Here is a 16,956-nt window from a genome sequence, read left to right on the forward strand (position 1 = left end):
CGGGAGGGTGATTGTGTGTATGCTAGAAACTATACAATGGGACTAAGATGGATACCAGCAACTGTAGTGGAAACTGCATGATCCGTGGCTTACAAAGTAAGAACTTCTGATGGTCATCTTCTAAGGACGCATATATACCAACTAAGAAGCAGAGTAGAAGAATGCATATCACCTGCTATTGAAAGGGATTCTGACCATAAGGTAGCAACATTTCAGAGTGATGCCTTACATTCCACTGACCCTCCTCTTATCCAACAAGAGGAACAATCTTCTCCACCATCAGATGTGCCTCAGGATAATGAACCACGTGTAAAGGACACTTCAAATGAGACTATTCCTTCACATTTATAAGACCCAAGGCAGGTCTTTGGGGTGTGTCAAATCAAATCCCAAGAAAAAGGCTCTGGCAAATATTTATAAAGGGTTATAACAAAATAAAACAAAATTTAACAGTGAAAAACAATGGTCAAACAAATTAGGCTCTTGGATGAACAACACTGGGCAAAAATGTATAACAATATTTGGAATGTGGCTTTAAACTTTAACCCCTTCACGACTGCCATATGGCTATATATGTTGCAACTGCCAATGCCCCGTGCAGTTGTCACGTCTATAGACGTGGGTAGCGTGCATCGGGGTTTAATGTGAGCAGAGCTGCTTTAGAGTGAGCAGCTCTGCACTATCTTATGTGCCGACTCTCTCTACAAGTGTCCACACCTCTTCCACTTAGTTTCATGTTTTATGAAACTAAGCTTAGAAGTGCAGCGCTACTCACACTGAAGCAGTGCTGAACTTTTCATCTCCTTCTCCCTCGGGCCACGGCTTCCGCCCAGAGATAACGGAGCCAGCAAGCTCCTTATCTGGGCAGATAAGGAGCTGATAATCACCATGATTGTTTAATCATGGTGATCATACAAGAGTTTGTTTGCTTAACAAACTTTTCAAGCAGCTCTGAACTCTTAGGCCCTATTCACACAACAGGGTTTCCCGGCCATGTGGCGGACACTCAAAAAATGGGCTGTCACACGGCCGCAGTAGGAACAATAGAATGCGGCTATTCACATGACCAATTTTTTAACCTGGCAGTCAAAACATGGGTAATGACCTATCTTCTGCGATTCTCCTGGCCGCCCAGCCCCCTTAGAAGTCTAGGGGGCAGGGTAATACACGACCATCACTCGAATGTGTTCCAAATGACGGGCGTGTCTTCCATCGCTCACTCGCTCTCTCCTCCTCACAGTACAAAGTGTATGTGAGGAGGAGGAGGGTATTTTCTTGCTCCCTGTGGGAGCGGAATCCCCAATCTCCGGTCACAGCTTCGGCAACACTGTGGCCGGGGATTGGGGATTCCGCTCCAGGAGAAGTCCCTGACTTAACTGTCCATATATGGACACAGTGACGTCGGGGACTTCTGAAGTGGAATCCCCGATGCTGTAGCCGGAATTTCCGCTCAAGGAGAATTCCCTGACATCACTGTCCATATATGGATATTGAAGTCAGGGACTTCTCCTGGAACGGTGTCGCTATCTATAGAAAGGTAGTGGGGTGCCATCTATGGGGGGGGGGTGCTATGTAGAAGGGTACTGTGTAGAACTACCTACAGTACAGAGGGCTGTGTGGCATTACCTACAGGGGGCTCTGTGGCATTACCTACAGAGGGCTGTGTGGCATTACCTACAGTGAGGCTGTATGGCACTACCTACAGGAGGATGTGTGGTATTACCTGCAGGGGGCTGTGTGGTATTGCCTACAGGGGGCTGTGTGGCACTTCTTACAGGGGGGCTGTGTGGCACTACATACAGGGGGGCTGTGGCAGTATCTACAGGGGGCAGTGTGTGGCAGTGTCTGCAGAGGGCAGTGTGTGGCAAAAATTTAACAAATTCATCCATTTTTAAAATAGACAGGGAAAAAATCGGATGCAAAAACGGGTCAAAATCGGCCGTTAAAAACGGAAACACGAAACGGAACGGATGCAAAACGGCCGAGAAAAATGGATCAAAAAGGACGTTTTTATTGGCCGACACTCGGTCCCTGTCGTGTGAATAGAGCCTTAAGGCCTTTTTACACCAGCCAAGACTCGGCCAGTGCAGCAATCGCCGATCAACGAGACATCATTGATGGGCGCTCTCTTGCTCCTGTCACACGGAGCTATGGATAGGGACGAGCGGTCGTTTCTACGATTGCTCGTCCCCATACATTATTATCATGTATGCAGCGCGTCTCCCTGTTGACACAGGGAGATGTGCTGCCAACAACGATAATCTTTTACTTTTTTAAAACGATACGACCAGCAGATGATCGAGCATTTGCTCGTTAATCTGCTGATCGTTCCCCTATTTACACAGGGCAATTATCGGTAACGAGCGTTATATTAACCGGACATTTGTTATTGTTTTCTCTTGTGTCTGAAATTTCTTGTCTTCTCAGAAAATATAAAAACAATTTTAAAAAAAAACTGACACTTCCTGTTCTGTAGAGATCTCTTCTCAACATTCATCTTATTATCATCACAGGCAAGATTACAATGACTTTTATGAATGAATTAACTGCCTTTCTGAGATCCCGGCAGCTAAGGCTGGTACCAATCTCATTTCGCAGTTTATATTAATTTTATGTCGTGTACTGTGGGAAAAAACGTAACTTTCTGCAGTGATTTTTTTTAAAACTCGGCACAAAATGCCGTGGTTTTTGCCGCGATTCATAGCAAAAAAATGCATCTAAATTGCGACATGAGATCCCAGGGTCCTGTGCAGCCACAACTCTTGTACTAGACTTTGAAACACTGACCGGGAGATCAATGCATCCTATCATGGGTGATACTGCTTGCTGAACTGTGTATCTAATTCTATCATGTGTGCTACTGTCTGCTGAGCTGGTGTATCTAAGCCTATGATGCGGGATACTGTCTGCTGAGATGCTTTATCTAAGCACTGTAGACGCTATATCTAATACTAGTCAGTGTATATATGCAATCCAGAACAGACTCACCTCTGCTACATCCCATAGACTCTACTACACTACATCTGACATATTCATCATTACTGTATCACTACTACATGTGATGGGACACACACTCAGCTCTGAGGTATCCGATAAACTCAACTCTGCTGCATCACTAGTACTTCAGACATGAAACAGACTGTTGAGTTTAGCAGATGAAGCCCAGCTAAGTGCATGTCCTGCCAGATGTAGTAGTGAAGTAGCAGTGTTGAGTCTATAAGATGTAGCAGAGCTAAATGCATGTCCTGCCAGATTTAGTAGTGATGTAGCATAGTTGAGACTATCAGATGTAGTAGAGCTTAGTGCGTGTCTTTTCAGATGTAAAAGTGATTTTGCAGGATACCTACTAAACTCTGCTATAACTGATAGACTCAACACTCCTACATCACTATCAGATGTAGCAGAGCTGAATAAGCGTCTGCTACATCATTACTACATTCTCAGTGCGTCTGAAAGCTATGGGAAGCGCAGGGACGGGGAGAGGTTGGTAGCTGAACATCTCGTCTGAGGTCTGTAAAAGGGTAGTTTGGGGTCTTTGGTCTGTAAACTGGGGGTCAGTAAAAGGGGGGCTCTGGTGTGGGGTCTGTATACAGGGGGTCCGGTCTGGGGTACCTTTAATGTTATGTCACCAGCTTGAGACGCATCAGAAGATGATACTGGTTTAAGTCTCTGAACCACTGTTCTCCTTCTGTATATCCAGGTCATGTCCATGAGTCTCCCATTGACTTCTATTACACTACAGAGTGTCGGAGGACAATTTATTCTAGCGAGTTGATTTCCCTTTTCTATTATGGAAAGGTTTACACTTCCATAGTAGTAAAATAATATAAATGAGGTTATATGGATGTTATATAGGGGGGTCGTCCATTAATAATCCTCCAACAAAAGGCCGAGACTAGAACCACTGAAGTTCCCTACCTAGGACCTGATTGGAATGGGCGCCATGTAATACTAATGTATGGCCGCCCTCAGATAGACCTGAGACCTGGAGAGGCTGCATGCTGAAAAGGGGTTGTCTAGTTGGAACAAATCTTTTAAGGTCCCTGGTGTCAAGTGGGAGGGGGTGACTGTAGAGGCCCCCAGGTGGTGGATGCCTTGGGTATATATACTGTATAGGTATAAGTAACTGAACTAGAAGTAGAGATATTGTAGAATGACCAATGTGTAACGATATATAGTATTATATGTATAAAGATAGGACACATGGCTCTGCACATACATATATATGGAGGAATGTGCTGTAACTTGTCAGTACATGCTGGGAGTTGTAGTTACATAGCAGCCTGACAGCCACAGGTTAGAAAGCACTGATACAGATAGAGGATGTTAAATAGTGAGACAGGTTATATAAGAGGGGCCATCACATTATTGTACAGTAGTCATATAACTGAGCCACCCATTGTTTATTAACACTTACATCACAGTGCCCTCAACTCCTATGTCACAAAGCGATGATGTCACAAAGGAATAGAATGGACGTGGCCTCAACTCCTATGTAACAAAGCGATGATGTCACAAAGGAATAGAATGGACGTGGCCTCAACTCCTATGTCACAAAGCGATGATGTCACAAAGGAATAGAATGGACGTGGCCTCAACTCCTATGTCACAAAGCGATGATGTCACAAAGGAATAGAATGGACGTGGCCTTGATTATCACCGTTCACATGATGAGAGCGCAGAGAGAGTGAGAAAAGAGAGAGAGAGAGAGATTGTGAGCGCCGTCTAGTGGAGAGAAAAATACTTGTGAGTACCCAGTTTATTCCATTTATTACATTTAACAAGGGTGATAAGACTTTTCCAGCAGATTATTATACACCTTACTCCCCAGCCGCACATCTAATTCTACAGCAGCTGATTGGCACAGATCACTGAGCTCTGCTGCATGGTCGTGGGCATCGTATACATGGAGAAACATATATCAATGGGACACACCTGTATAATATATAGAATTATCTTCTAAACAATAATTCCACAGTAAAGATCATTTAATTGGACACTAACGAAATCCCACAGGTTCCAGATTATCAGACATTCCGGATTATGAAACGGTCATAGTTAAATGGATTGTTTTATTAAGTTAACCCTTCTCTAAAGGCGATCACCTGATCACTAAAGATCTCACTCCTGGAACATATGGACAGTAGTGGTTTTGATGAGACAACCCCTTTATAATGTTCAGGAAGACAGAGCAGTAAGATACTAAATGTGCAGCTAATGTTCGTCTATGGGGTTATGTACGCTGCCGTGTATTTAGCTTGTGCTGTTTCTATGTACAATCTGTGTAAAACAAATCTCAGCATCATCCATCAGATGCCATAAGCCAGACCAGTTTTGCCCATAGATTCAAAGGAGACCTAAAAAATTTTGGTGATTTCTGAGTGAGCGCCATATTTTATACTTGAAAGTGCTTGTACTGCTTTTTTCTAAATCAGAATCATCATAGAACCAGTGCGGTGAGCGATACCGAGACCAATTTGTCTGTTTTGCTCATCTGTATAGAACGCTGTATTAGTACATTATTATTATTATTATTATTATTATTATTATTATTTATTAATATTTGTCTGTGGTCCTGAGATTCCATATTATCTATTAGAATTTCTTGAATAATGAGATGTTAATTATAAGGGGGAATTCACACGCGGCAGATTTAGTGCAAAAATTTGTGCAACTTTTCCATTCATCTGAATGGGACTTGCAGAAATCCATATGCTTGCTGATGAAGATGAATGGAACTTATTGCCAGTCACAGAAATCTATGCAATAAATCTGCCGCATGTGAATATACCCTAATAGTAATATAAAGTGATTAAATATTATGTCCCTTTTCTGTTTTTATTTCCAGAGTTTACAGTCTCAAAATCCGTGAACATGGCGTCTCGCCATGAGGACGTGGACGTGGAGAAAGGCCTTTTGCCTCCTCCATGTGAAATGGATAAAGACGATGGCGAAAGCCCCAGAGCAGAGGACGTACATGACCGTACTGGAATCTCCTACACACGATCCATCGTTATTGTAGGGATTCTGTTCTATATAAATCTGCTATCCTACATGGATCGGCTCAGTGTCACTGGTAGGTGTGGGGTACTTCATTTTATTTCTGGGGTTTATCAGTACTGTAGCTGTGGAGGCACTTATAGCGAACCTCCACTTTCAGTAGAAAAACGGTTATAGTGCAGGAGTGCGCAGGAGTGTGCGCTATAATCGTTTATCTAAATCACTTGTATTCGCTCTCTTGTATCTAGCAGCAGCGCGGACTGTGTAAAGTCAGTGGTGGCGGCTTCTCGTCTCCATTGCTCCCATATCCAGAACGGACTCCAGTGCCTTAAGATTCTATAGCGCTGACGCCCATTCTAGAGATCGGTGGGGGTCCCAGTGGTCGCTTCCATTAATATGCCTTATACCTATATGATGGAAATACATGCATTGCTTCTAGTGACATCTCTCTTTTTATCTGACAGGGGCGCTGCCATATTTAGAAAAATCATTTAATCTGAAAGACAGTGGATCTGGTTTGCTGCAAGCAGGTAAATATTAATATAAAATCTTGTTCTGTAAGTCACCTGGAATCCGCCATTTTGGGAACTAAACCAATATTCTAGAGAAGGTGACGAATCTATTCACTGGTATCTCATGATCTGACTGACACAAGGTTGTGATGTCATCAGGTTCTAGTGAAGAAATAAGACAGTTGGTTGCACTACATAAGGCTGGGTACACACCTCGCGGTCTAAACGTGTTTTATTGCCGTAAATCGCAGCAAAACAGCACAATTTTGCAGTGTTTTTGCGACGTGACCGGGACATGAAAACCTAGGATAATGGTGTTCTGCTGTGACTGGGCTGACAAATCCATAATAAGGCCATAATAACATCCATCAGCAGCATTTACCTGCTTGTTGATGGGTTCCAGTGATAACCCAAAATATGACATTAAGATGTACTATATCGTTTTTACTATATACACAGATTTACAAAAAGTTTTATCAAACTGCAAAAGTAATTGAAGGGTTAAGCTTTACATTAATGAATGAGAGTGGGAATTAAAAAAAAGTGGGGAATTTGGTTTTAATAGTTTGTCCATATATAAATATCTGTTGTATCTTCCTTTCACCTCTTCTCTCCCCCTTCCCTTTCAGTCTTCCTCTGCAGCTTCATGTTGGTGGCTCCAGTATTTGGATATTTGGGTGATCACTGGAATAGAAAATATCTGCTCTGTATTGGGATCACCCTCTGGTCAGCCTCCATCCTTGGCAGCTCATTTATTCCTGATAAGGTAACATCCTATGTTTATTATTAAAGGGGTTTTCTGGTACATTCCCATTGATAACCTATCCTTCTTCCATGCTCAATCTGTGGAGCTCTGACCTCCGGGACCCCCAACAAGCGACCCAATGAAGTGAATGGGACAAGCTGCAGTGCCAGGCACAGCCGCCCTTATCTACAAGCCGATGTACCTGCGTAAACAATGAAATGGACACATCGCTCACAGGAGTGCCACGGACCCACATCAATCATACATTCCCTGGAGGAGATATATCAAAACTGGTGCAAAAGTGGAGTAGATGCCCATGGCAACCAATCAGATTCCACCTCTCACTTTTCTAGAGATCTTAAGGAAAATAAAAGCAACAACCTGATTGGTTTCCATTGGCAAATACTTCATTTTTCCTCTGCACCAGTTTTGATCTATTTCTTCCATTGTCTATCCTAACAATAGGCCATCAATATTAAAGTCCCAATGGTAAAGCTTTAGTAAAGATGTTATTAATTATGATTTTTTTTCCTTTTCCCCAGTATTTCTGGCTGTTCTTGCTCATGCGAGGACTGGTTGGGATCGGTGCGGCAAGTTACTCCACCATTGCCCCCTCCATCATCGCCGACCTATTTGTAGCAGACCAGCGAAGCCGCATGTTGTCCATCTTTTGGACTGCTATCCCCGTAGGCTGGTGAGTGTCCTGTGTAAACACATTATTTTACAATTATTAACTGGATACAAAAAGTGTCTAATATATATAATGAGTGTAGAAGTTTATACTGTTTATATCTATGTCTATAGTTATATTTGTGCAGAGATTATGCCCTTTCTTAACTATAAATCTTCTTCATTTTTACCTATTAAGTGGCCTTGGATACATCATGGGGGCCAAAGTGACAAGCGTTCTTGGTGGTGACTGGCACTGGGCACTGCGGGTAAGTGAGAGGATTGCAGGATTCCTGCAGGCAAACTATTATTTCATTTTTTGTCTTGTTATTGGAATTGCTCCCATTATCTTCTGGACCCATAAACAATAAGTAGGGACTTGGGAAAGTTCCAGCTCTATGAGTATCAGTCCGGAGGCTGTAGACCGTCATTTATGGACACTGACATGTGTTGTTTTTTGTTATTAGTCATTTCTAGGTTTTGCCCCTTTATCTGGTTTCAGTCACTTCATATTTGTAATACTTCTATATATATAATATACATTGTCTCCTCCTTCTTCTGGACAGATCATTCCAGGTCTGGGGATTATAGCCGTCCTGCTTCTTATCTTCTTTATGAAGGAACCATCCAGAGGAGCCGCAGAACAAAAGAGCTATAAACACCCAAACAGCAATTCTTGGACGACCGACGTGAAAGCTCTGCTGAAAAAGTGAGTGTTTTCTGTGTAGTGATGGTTGTCGCTGGCTTTACCCCGTGTCTCTTGTGTCACTCACATTTCTCTCTCTCTCTGTAGCCCGAGCTTTATGCTTTCCATGCTGGGATTCACAACTGTGACATTTGTTTCCGGCTCCCTCTCCCACTGGGCTCTGTCCTTCTACAAGCGGGCCCGGGTCATCCTATACAGAAGTGATCCATGTCAGACTGCAATATGTCAATTTTATGACAGGTAAACGCTTACTTACTGTGTGTGCCAGGAGGTTGTGAGGGCGGCTATCTCCCATTATGTCCATACTCTTCCTTTCTCTACCTGAGTTTTGGGCACGGCTACGCGGTGAGTGGTCAGGGCTCCTGGCAGCCATCTATTTACAGGGTAGGTTCAGACATGGGGTGTTAAATGTGGATTTTACTGCGTATTTGCCTCAGATTTCACCCTTTGCATTGCTAAGGGTAAAATCCACTGTAAAAATGTGCGACATTTCCGCAATGTGTATTTGCAGTGAATAAATTCTTGTGGATATTTATTTGCCAAACCGCACAAAAAAATCTTCAACAATTCTGTGATATAAAACCTCACCCTCATAGTGTATATAGACTGCTACGTGACTGTCTGCTCTATACTGACAAGATATTTGGGATAGGTCCATAGAGAGCCCTGTCAGCCTGAGAACAGAGTTTATGGATTTAATCTTTAGATACATGCAGATAGTTGGAGCAGTAGTCATACTCAGGTCCTTTAATCATCATTTATATACAATCGTGGAGAATCCATTTGATGACCTCTATAATCTCTTTCTTTGCAGTCTGATTTTTGGCATGATCACTGTGATCACCGGAATCGTGGGAGTTGGAGCTGGCGTGGAGATAAGCAAGAGGTTCAGGAAAATCAACCCGCGGGCAGACGCATTAGTCTGTGCGTGCGGAATGCTGGGTGGCGCCCCTTTCCTGCTCTTGGCTTTGTTATTGGCAAGTTTCAGCCTTGTGGCCTCCTATGTAAGTGGCTGATGAACAGCTTTCTGTCATTGATGTTTTTTCTTTTAATTATATTAAAAAGGTGAAGAAACAATATCCATACACATACCTGTAGATATACATACATATACACCTATACATACAATCATACTGTCTATAGCTGTGGATACCATACACACACAGATATACAGCTTTACATACACTTACTGTATCTTTAGGCAGACATATATAAACATACAGTATACCTTTATACATACAGTGTATACCTGTGGATATCATACACATACAGATATACTGCTATACATACACATAGACACACAGGTATTCATACACATATACATTATTATACAGTGTAAGGTCTATACGCAGGTTTAATACCCACCCTGTGCAGCAGAGTTCAGGATAAGAGGTAACTTATTGTACTGCCCCCTCCCCGTATTCCCCATTTAGTCTTTTCTGAATGTTTTGTCTCCCCTCAGATTTTCATCTCCATCGGGGCGTTATTGCTGGCACTGAATTTTGCCGTTGTGGACGACATCCTGCTGGTAAGTGATCAGAAACCATGAGGATGTTTCTCTATTACAGCTGAAATGACATTTATTTTACCTAATGTCTATTTTCCGGCCTAGTTTATGAAATGCCACTGACTCTGCAATAACTGCCAGACAAGAGACGGAGGACACTACAAGTACAGACTGCGCTGTCTGCAGATATTGTAGTGCAGATATTCCGTCACTTTGTCTGGCTGCCATTGTTGAGTTAGGTTCAGTAACTTCCTTCTGCCTACTCAGAATGTCCTCTTGTTTTAGAGTGTGGTGACCCCCAGAAGACGATCCACAGCGGAGGCCCTACAAATAATTGTGTCCCACCTGCTGGGTGATGCATGGAGCCCCTCTCTGATCGGAGTGGTAAGTATTAGTTACATCATCATCCTAAAGGGTATCTAAGCAAAATTCTTTAACGTTGGGGGTCAGTCTTAGCCTGCATGATACCCTTTGTGAACAACTTACCACGCACATACATTTCACACAAAGGAGACAGCACTAATACAGTACACCCCCACCAAACAGACAGTAAAGATATAGCAACCATATAGTGCACACACAATGCCCATACAGCACCCTCAGTGAGGAGCTGTCACTCACCACCACCTACAGTCTGCTGTCACCGGATTTCTGCATTAATATCCAGCATCCGCTGTCTGAGAAAATCTACACATATTCTGATATTTCCCATAATTCATCTTACATAACAATGTGTTATTTTCTTATCCTCAGCTATCTGACCTCATCCGCAGAGGAAAGCCAGAATCCGACCTGCTGATGTTTAACAGCCTGAAATATGCCCTCATGGTCTGCGTATTCGTGAGCGCTATCGGAGGAGGATTGTTCTTGGCAGCTGCCCTCTTTCTTGAGAAAGACCGAAAGAGGGCAGACATGGAGTCTGAAGGTATCTACCCTGTCTGTGTGTATGTCCACCGTCTACTCATGTGTCCTGCAGAATTAAAGTGCAGCTCAACCTTGGATTTACGCTGGCTCTATGGTCAGAAAATGTTAAATAATCACAAATCCCTAATCCTATTCTAATGCGTTAACAAATACTTATTTTTTTAGTGTTGAAAATCATGGTTTATGGTAATCGTTAGTGGGGGAAATTGTCTTTTCTGACAGACGGTAGAAAGATAGTGAATTTTATAGTCTTTCATCAAGATTATGATTTGATAGAGTGCTCCACAATTATCAAAGACAAAAACACTGGAGTAGAACTGGAGTTTCTTAAAACATAACTTTTACTTTTGTTCCTTCTTAAAAATGTGTTGCACAATATTGACACATATATAATATATGTAGGAAGTAAATTTTTTCCTCCTTGTTATAAAACATTCAATAGCACAAATCAATGTATCATCCAAGCTTAGGAGATGTAGAATTGAAAAAGACTCAGTCGTTTATACCTTAAACTTTCAGGGTTGTCAAAATGTAAGCTCCATTTTTTTCTTTTATATCTTATTTATCCCAATCGTCATCTTACAAATAATTATAGAGCCTCTCGGGTAATTACCCCCCTACCCGTTCTGTTGTCAGGTGCACTTGGTTGGACTCCTCAAAACAAGAGCACTGGGAAACCTCTCTTCAATGTTAGAGATCAATATTTTCCTCCCGACGCGTTTCTTTATGGCCCGAATTCATCAGGGAAGATTGGCCATTCAGCCCGTGTTAAGTCCACTAGAGCTATGACTGCCGTTCAATAATCCTGCAGTGGCAAGGAAAATTCATGGCCCATGTGTTGCCCTTGTTGGAGTGAACGCCTGTTCACGGTGTCTGACGACGCTATTGATGGTTTTGTAACATGGAGGAAAAAATTTACTTCCTACGTATATTATATATGTGTCAATATTGTGCAACTCATTTTTAAGAGGGAATAACAGTAAAACTTATGTTTTAAGAAACTCTAGTTCTACTCCAGTGGTTTTTACTTTTCTGACAGATGAAAATATTTTCTATTGATCAGAAATGTATAGACATTCCCTCTTAGTGATAATTGTTATCGCTATGACCATAGCCTGTAATGGGTATTGCTAGAGAAGCAGTCAGATTTAATGATAAAGATTGGGTATCAGATATGGTCTTGGCAACTGAAGTGCCTTTCTGCAAGGACTTCTAATATACCTCCTTAGCAGTGAATGGGTTAAAGGGTAAGACTACTTTGCCAACATTTTACTTTCATTGCATTGTATGTATTTTATTAAATAAAATACATTTACAAATTGGTTTTAATTAAAAAAACATTTGAGACAGTTTGCCTTCTGCAGCTTATATGTTTTACAATACAAGCTGCTGGTTGCCATTCAGTAATTATTCCGTCAAATGAGTTTACTGTCGGGTCAGTCTCACACCCCTTTCTCTGCTCTCCTAACATTGATCTAAAGAAAATAAAACTAAACTTAAATCAAATAAAATGTCAGCTTAGATTAGCATTCAGGAGAGCAGAGAGATGGGCTGGAGGCTGACTCAACAGTTAGCTCGTCTGACGGCATGAGCACTGATCGGCATAGAGCAGCTTGTTTTGTATTGTAAGACATAGAAGCTGCAAAACACAAACTAATTGTGAAAATGTTTTATGTAAATAAAATACAAAGCAATAGACAAAAGTCTGCAAAGATGTCCATAGCCTTTAAGATATTAAATCTGATCTCTGATTGGTTACTATGGGCAGTCAGGCCAGATTTTAGCTTAGAAAGTTTTGATAAATGAAGCCCATGGGAGACTTTGATAGTTCACAATTTTCAACTACTCATTGACCATCTAGTGGTATGAAGTAGAATAATATAAAATGAGAATTATCTGATAATGTATTCCTGCAAAATCAGGCTTATATGTTTTTTTATCTTAACAGGATGAAGTCTTGGTTGGACATTTTATATTGATTTGTCCATGGCTGCACTGGTTCTTGAGAGCAAAAGAACCCTGTCCTTAATCTCCACACGAGGACAAATATAAAGTGAACACATTTTGGAGCTCCTCAGACTTTCACCGTAATGAGCAGCAGGGCTCTGCTGCTCAAGACATGACTATAATGTTTCCGAGCAACCACTAAAAGTTTCAGTGCATGCAGAATCAAGAACACCACACAGAACATGTATTCTTGCAACAGGAAATCAATAGTTGGCAGTGGAAGTCATGAATGCAAAGCTGCCATGACCTACCCTGTTACTGAATCCAGTGGTTTAAACATTATAGATTCTACACCGATAATTGAGGGAACTGGACCTAGAGTGTCTGCAATTCCAAAGATTGCATTGAGGAAGAAAACAAGACCTACCTCACAGACTCATTCATATGGAATTTCCACTGAGCTCTTCCTCGGAAAAGCATCCCAAGGAATTTGCATGAATACCAGCAAACATAGGTCCACCTCAAAGGATTTTTTTCTGTGCCTGTGTCTCGGCTGAGTCACAGTGCCAAACTGGACTGGACAAATCTTTGTACTACAGATCTGGATCCCCAGACTGTGTGTAAAAAATGACAAATGTTTCTGCCTGTGGCTCGGCTGAGTCACAGTGCCAACCCGGACATGATTAGTGCCACCTACCAACGATTTATGGCAACTAACAACATGACTCAACTGGAATACCTTTCATCCACATTGCACCAACAGATGAGACTGCAGTTACAGACCATCTCTAGTTGAAAAAAAGAACTTTAAGAATAGCATGTTTTTAACTGCTCCTGGTTACACCTTAAATTCCTTCATGTATACCAACCTTATGTGGAAAATTTAGTCATGTTATTTTAATAAAAACATCAAAACCTAAACAAAGTGTATTATTATATAAGTAACAAAATACTATAGAAAACTGTCTGTACTCTTAAACTTTCTGATATATCACATGTTCTGGATTAATAGAAAAATGTAGGGAAAAGCTACTGAAAGTCATGAAATCCAATCAGAGAAAGAGTCAGGATTGAAATCTAGGCAGCAGCTACTTCTCCCTTAAATCCGTAAGCCACATTGTTAATACAAAAAAATAAACATGGAACACAGAGCCATCAAACCAAAGAGAAATCTTGATACACTATCATTTTATGAAAATAGTTTTATTCATCATAATTAATACTTTATTACACATAAATACAAAATTAGAGATACAAAAATTAACCCCCCTCCCAAGTATATACTATAGACAATTAAAATATCATAAAATATACCAGGTGTAATATAATGAAAAAATATTAAATATAATATAATCAGATAGAAAAGTCCTCATACACAAAAGCATGTATCTTTAAGAAAGGATGAAAGACCACATATGTGTGTCAACATGCAGTAGCAGCATCAGGACACCAGGGGCCTGATATAGATAATGCTGCAATGACAGGTCGCTCCAATACCAAGAGTACGATGATATAATTAAGATATGGAGCACTAAGTCAAAAATATATCAACTACAATGAGTGTAAAATTCAACTATACCTGCAGAGGACATGGTGGAAAAGTATTACACCTGGACAAGCAGCACCTCGACGCGCGTTTCGCAACCTTCGTCAGGAGATGTGCTACTACATTGACAGCCAAAGTTTAAATACTGTGAGCCCGAAAATAAATGACCAATGGTGTGCAGCAGGAGAAGACTACTCCCACTGACATAACTAGCGCCGCGCCGTAAAAAATGACGCGCAACGATGCGTGTCAGCCGTGGGGATGATGCGGTTCACCCATCGGGAAGGAGCGGGTCACGCCCCTCAATCCAATAAGTGACCGTAATAATATCCAGACAGTAGGCGAGTAACAATGACAACGCCCACACACATTAACGCCGATATAATGTGGTTCACCCATAGGAGAGGAGCGTGACATGCCCCTCAATCCCATTTGTGACCAGAAGGCATATACTGTCAACAGGCGAATAACCATGACAACGCCCAAACATATCAGCGCAGGCACGAATCAACACAAAGACTTGGTCAGTAAGACAAATCTTTATGCCAAGCCATAACACCATCACGGACATAAATTTAAGAAGGCTCACCCGACAAAACCTGAGTACATGTTGTTGATGAATGACCTACACATCCTATACAGTGCATAAAAGATATGTTATAACAAATAAATAAATAAATAAACAATATTTCAATACAAATACAGAGAAAAAGAGAAAAACGACAGTCAGACAAAATATGTAAAGAAATAATAAATAAGAATCAAAAATACATAAATATTTTTAACAGCACTCTTACTTTGCAGCATCTTTCTACAACTGCCTAAAATTTTTCCCAGTATTGTACGTCTTTATTTAGAGGGGACTCATGGCAACTATTTATATTTAAATGTCTTTGCATAGCTTGATAAAGAAATAAAGATGTTTTTATACATTTTTGGTCGTGAACAGTTACATTTATGTGTCATCTTTCCTTCGTCTCATGATGATATAATATTGACACATATGTGGCACCTCGACTTTTATTAGAGGTGCCCACAGTTTTTATAATAGATAACACTTTGACTGCTCACATCAGACAAGTAACCTTCTGCTGGATCTAATAGGAAACTGATAGGGAGGCGTGGGAAAGACAGAAAAGAAATGTTAAGAAATATATTATAGCTTATTAGGCGCAGCAGTTGCCCCAATCCAAGGCTTCTCCATAGACACTGGACCTCCAGTGCCTACTGTTAAATATGGTGCTCAATCTTTCTATAAAACGTCCTCCAAATGATCTATGAACCATATGATCTCACAAAACATTAGCCAATTTGATAGACCACAATCCAGCATCGGAACATGACCAAGTCCAGTCTTTGGTAGAGCCTCAAAAACATAACTTCCTTCCACTCCACCATATTCAGCAGACTTGTCAGACTTACACAGAGTTTAGAGACCCTACTTGGTTTCAGAAACTATATCTCTCTCATACAGTGACAAAACAAAGCCCACCAGAGAACCAGAGGACATGTGCATGTTCTTTATAGATGGAGGGTGGGCCCTCAGAATCATCTTCTCTGCTTGACCCAAGGAACCCCAGTCCGACGCTGCTCCAAATTATTTCTTGGGGCAACAGCTTTATATGCACCATCTGTGTAAATGTGGTTCAATGCTTACTGCCTGAACAAAACAGCAGACCCTTATACAACACATATAACTTACCTATCACATTGTACGGGCCTGTAGTTCCCATTGCTTTACCTTATCAAACTCTTTTCTTCCCTTATGTCTCAAAAATCCCCACTTTCTGTTGTTAATGTTGGAATTGCATTTATCTGACAATTTTTACACTTAAGATGGGATGTTTCTCTCAGTGGAATGTAAAGTCATTGTCCCAACACCAGATGAGGGCTATGAGGGAGCCCCCTGTTCCCGCTGCCGCTGATCAATACCTTCACCATTCTCTACATGCAGCGGTGGGTTTTAGTGGAGTCTAGACATTACATTTTGTCTTCTAGATCCCCCTGTGGTCAATAGTCAGGAGACACTGGTCTAGTTTTGCCCTATGGGTCAAGGCACATGGGAATATCAGTGCACAGCAGGTATATAAGAGGGAACACACAGAACTTATGCTGACCAGAAAAAGAGCGCAGGTGAGGACAGCAGCAAGACGACCTTCTTTCCAATGCTTCCGGCAATCTGCCTGTAAAAGAAGCTCCCACTAAGGATGACATTTACCTGACTCCTTATATCCTCAGAACTGCGGTCCTCCCGCCAGGGATGTCTCCTTACACTTACCTGATCATTAAGGGGTAGTTCACACTGAGTATTTTGGTACTGATTTTGACGCGGAAACCTCATCGGAATTAGCACCGAAAAACACCCGCTCGAGGGAAAAATAAGCAACATGCTTTATCCTC

At 41.4% G+C, this 16,956-nt stretch overlaps 1 long non-coding RNA gene across 1 annotated transcript; it reads left to right on the forward strand.

Moving 5' to 3' along the window:
- The first annotated feature begins 10,837 nt into the window (after positions 1-10,837).
- LOC142655740 (uncharacterized) lies at positions 10,838-13,935 on the forward strand. Its single transcript, XR_012849546.1, has 2 exons — positions 10,838-11,064; positions 13,012-13,935. It is a non-coding gene; the product is annotated as an uncharacterized LOC142655740 (long non-coding RNA).
- Positions 13,936-16,956: the final 3,021 nt, after the last annotated feature.

This window comes from Rhinoderma darwinii, chromosome 6 (assembly GCF_050947455.1).
Source record: "Rhinoderma darwinii isolate aRhiDar2 chromosome 6, aRhiDar2.hap1, whole genome shotgun sequence".
NCBI classification, from domain to species: Eukaryota; Metazoa; Chordata; class Amphibia; order Anura; family Rhinodermatidae; genus Rhinoderma; species Rhinoderma darwinii.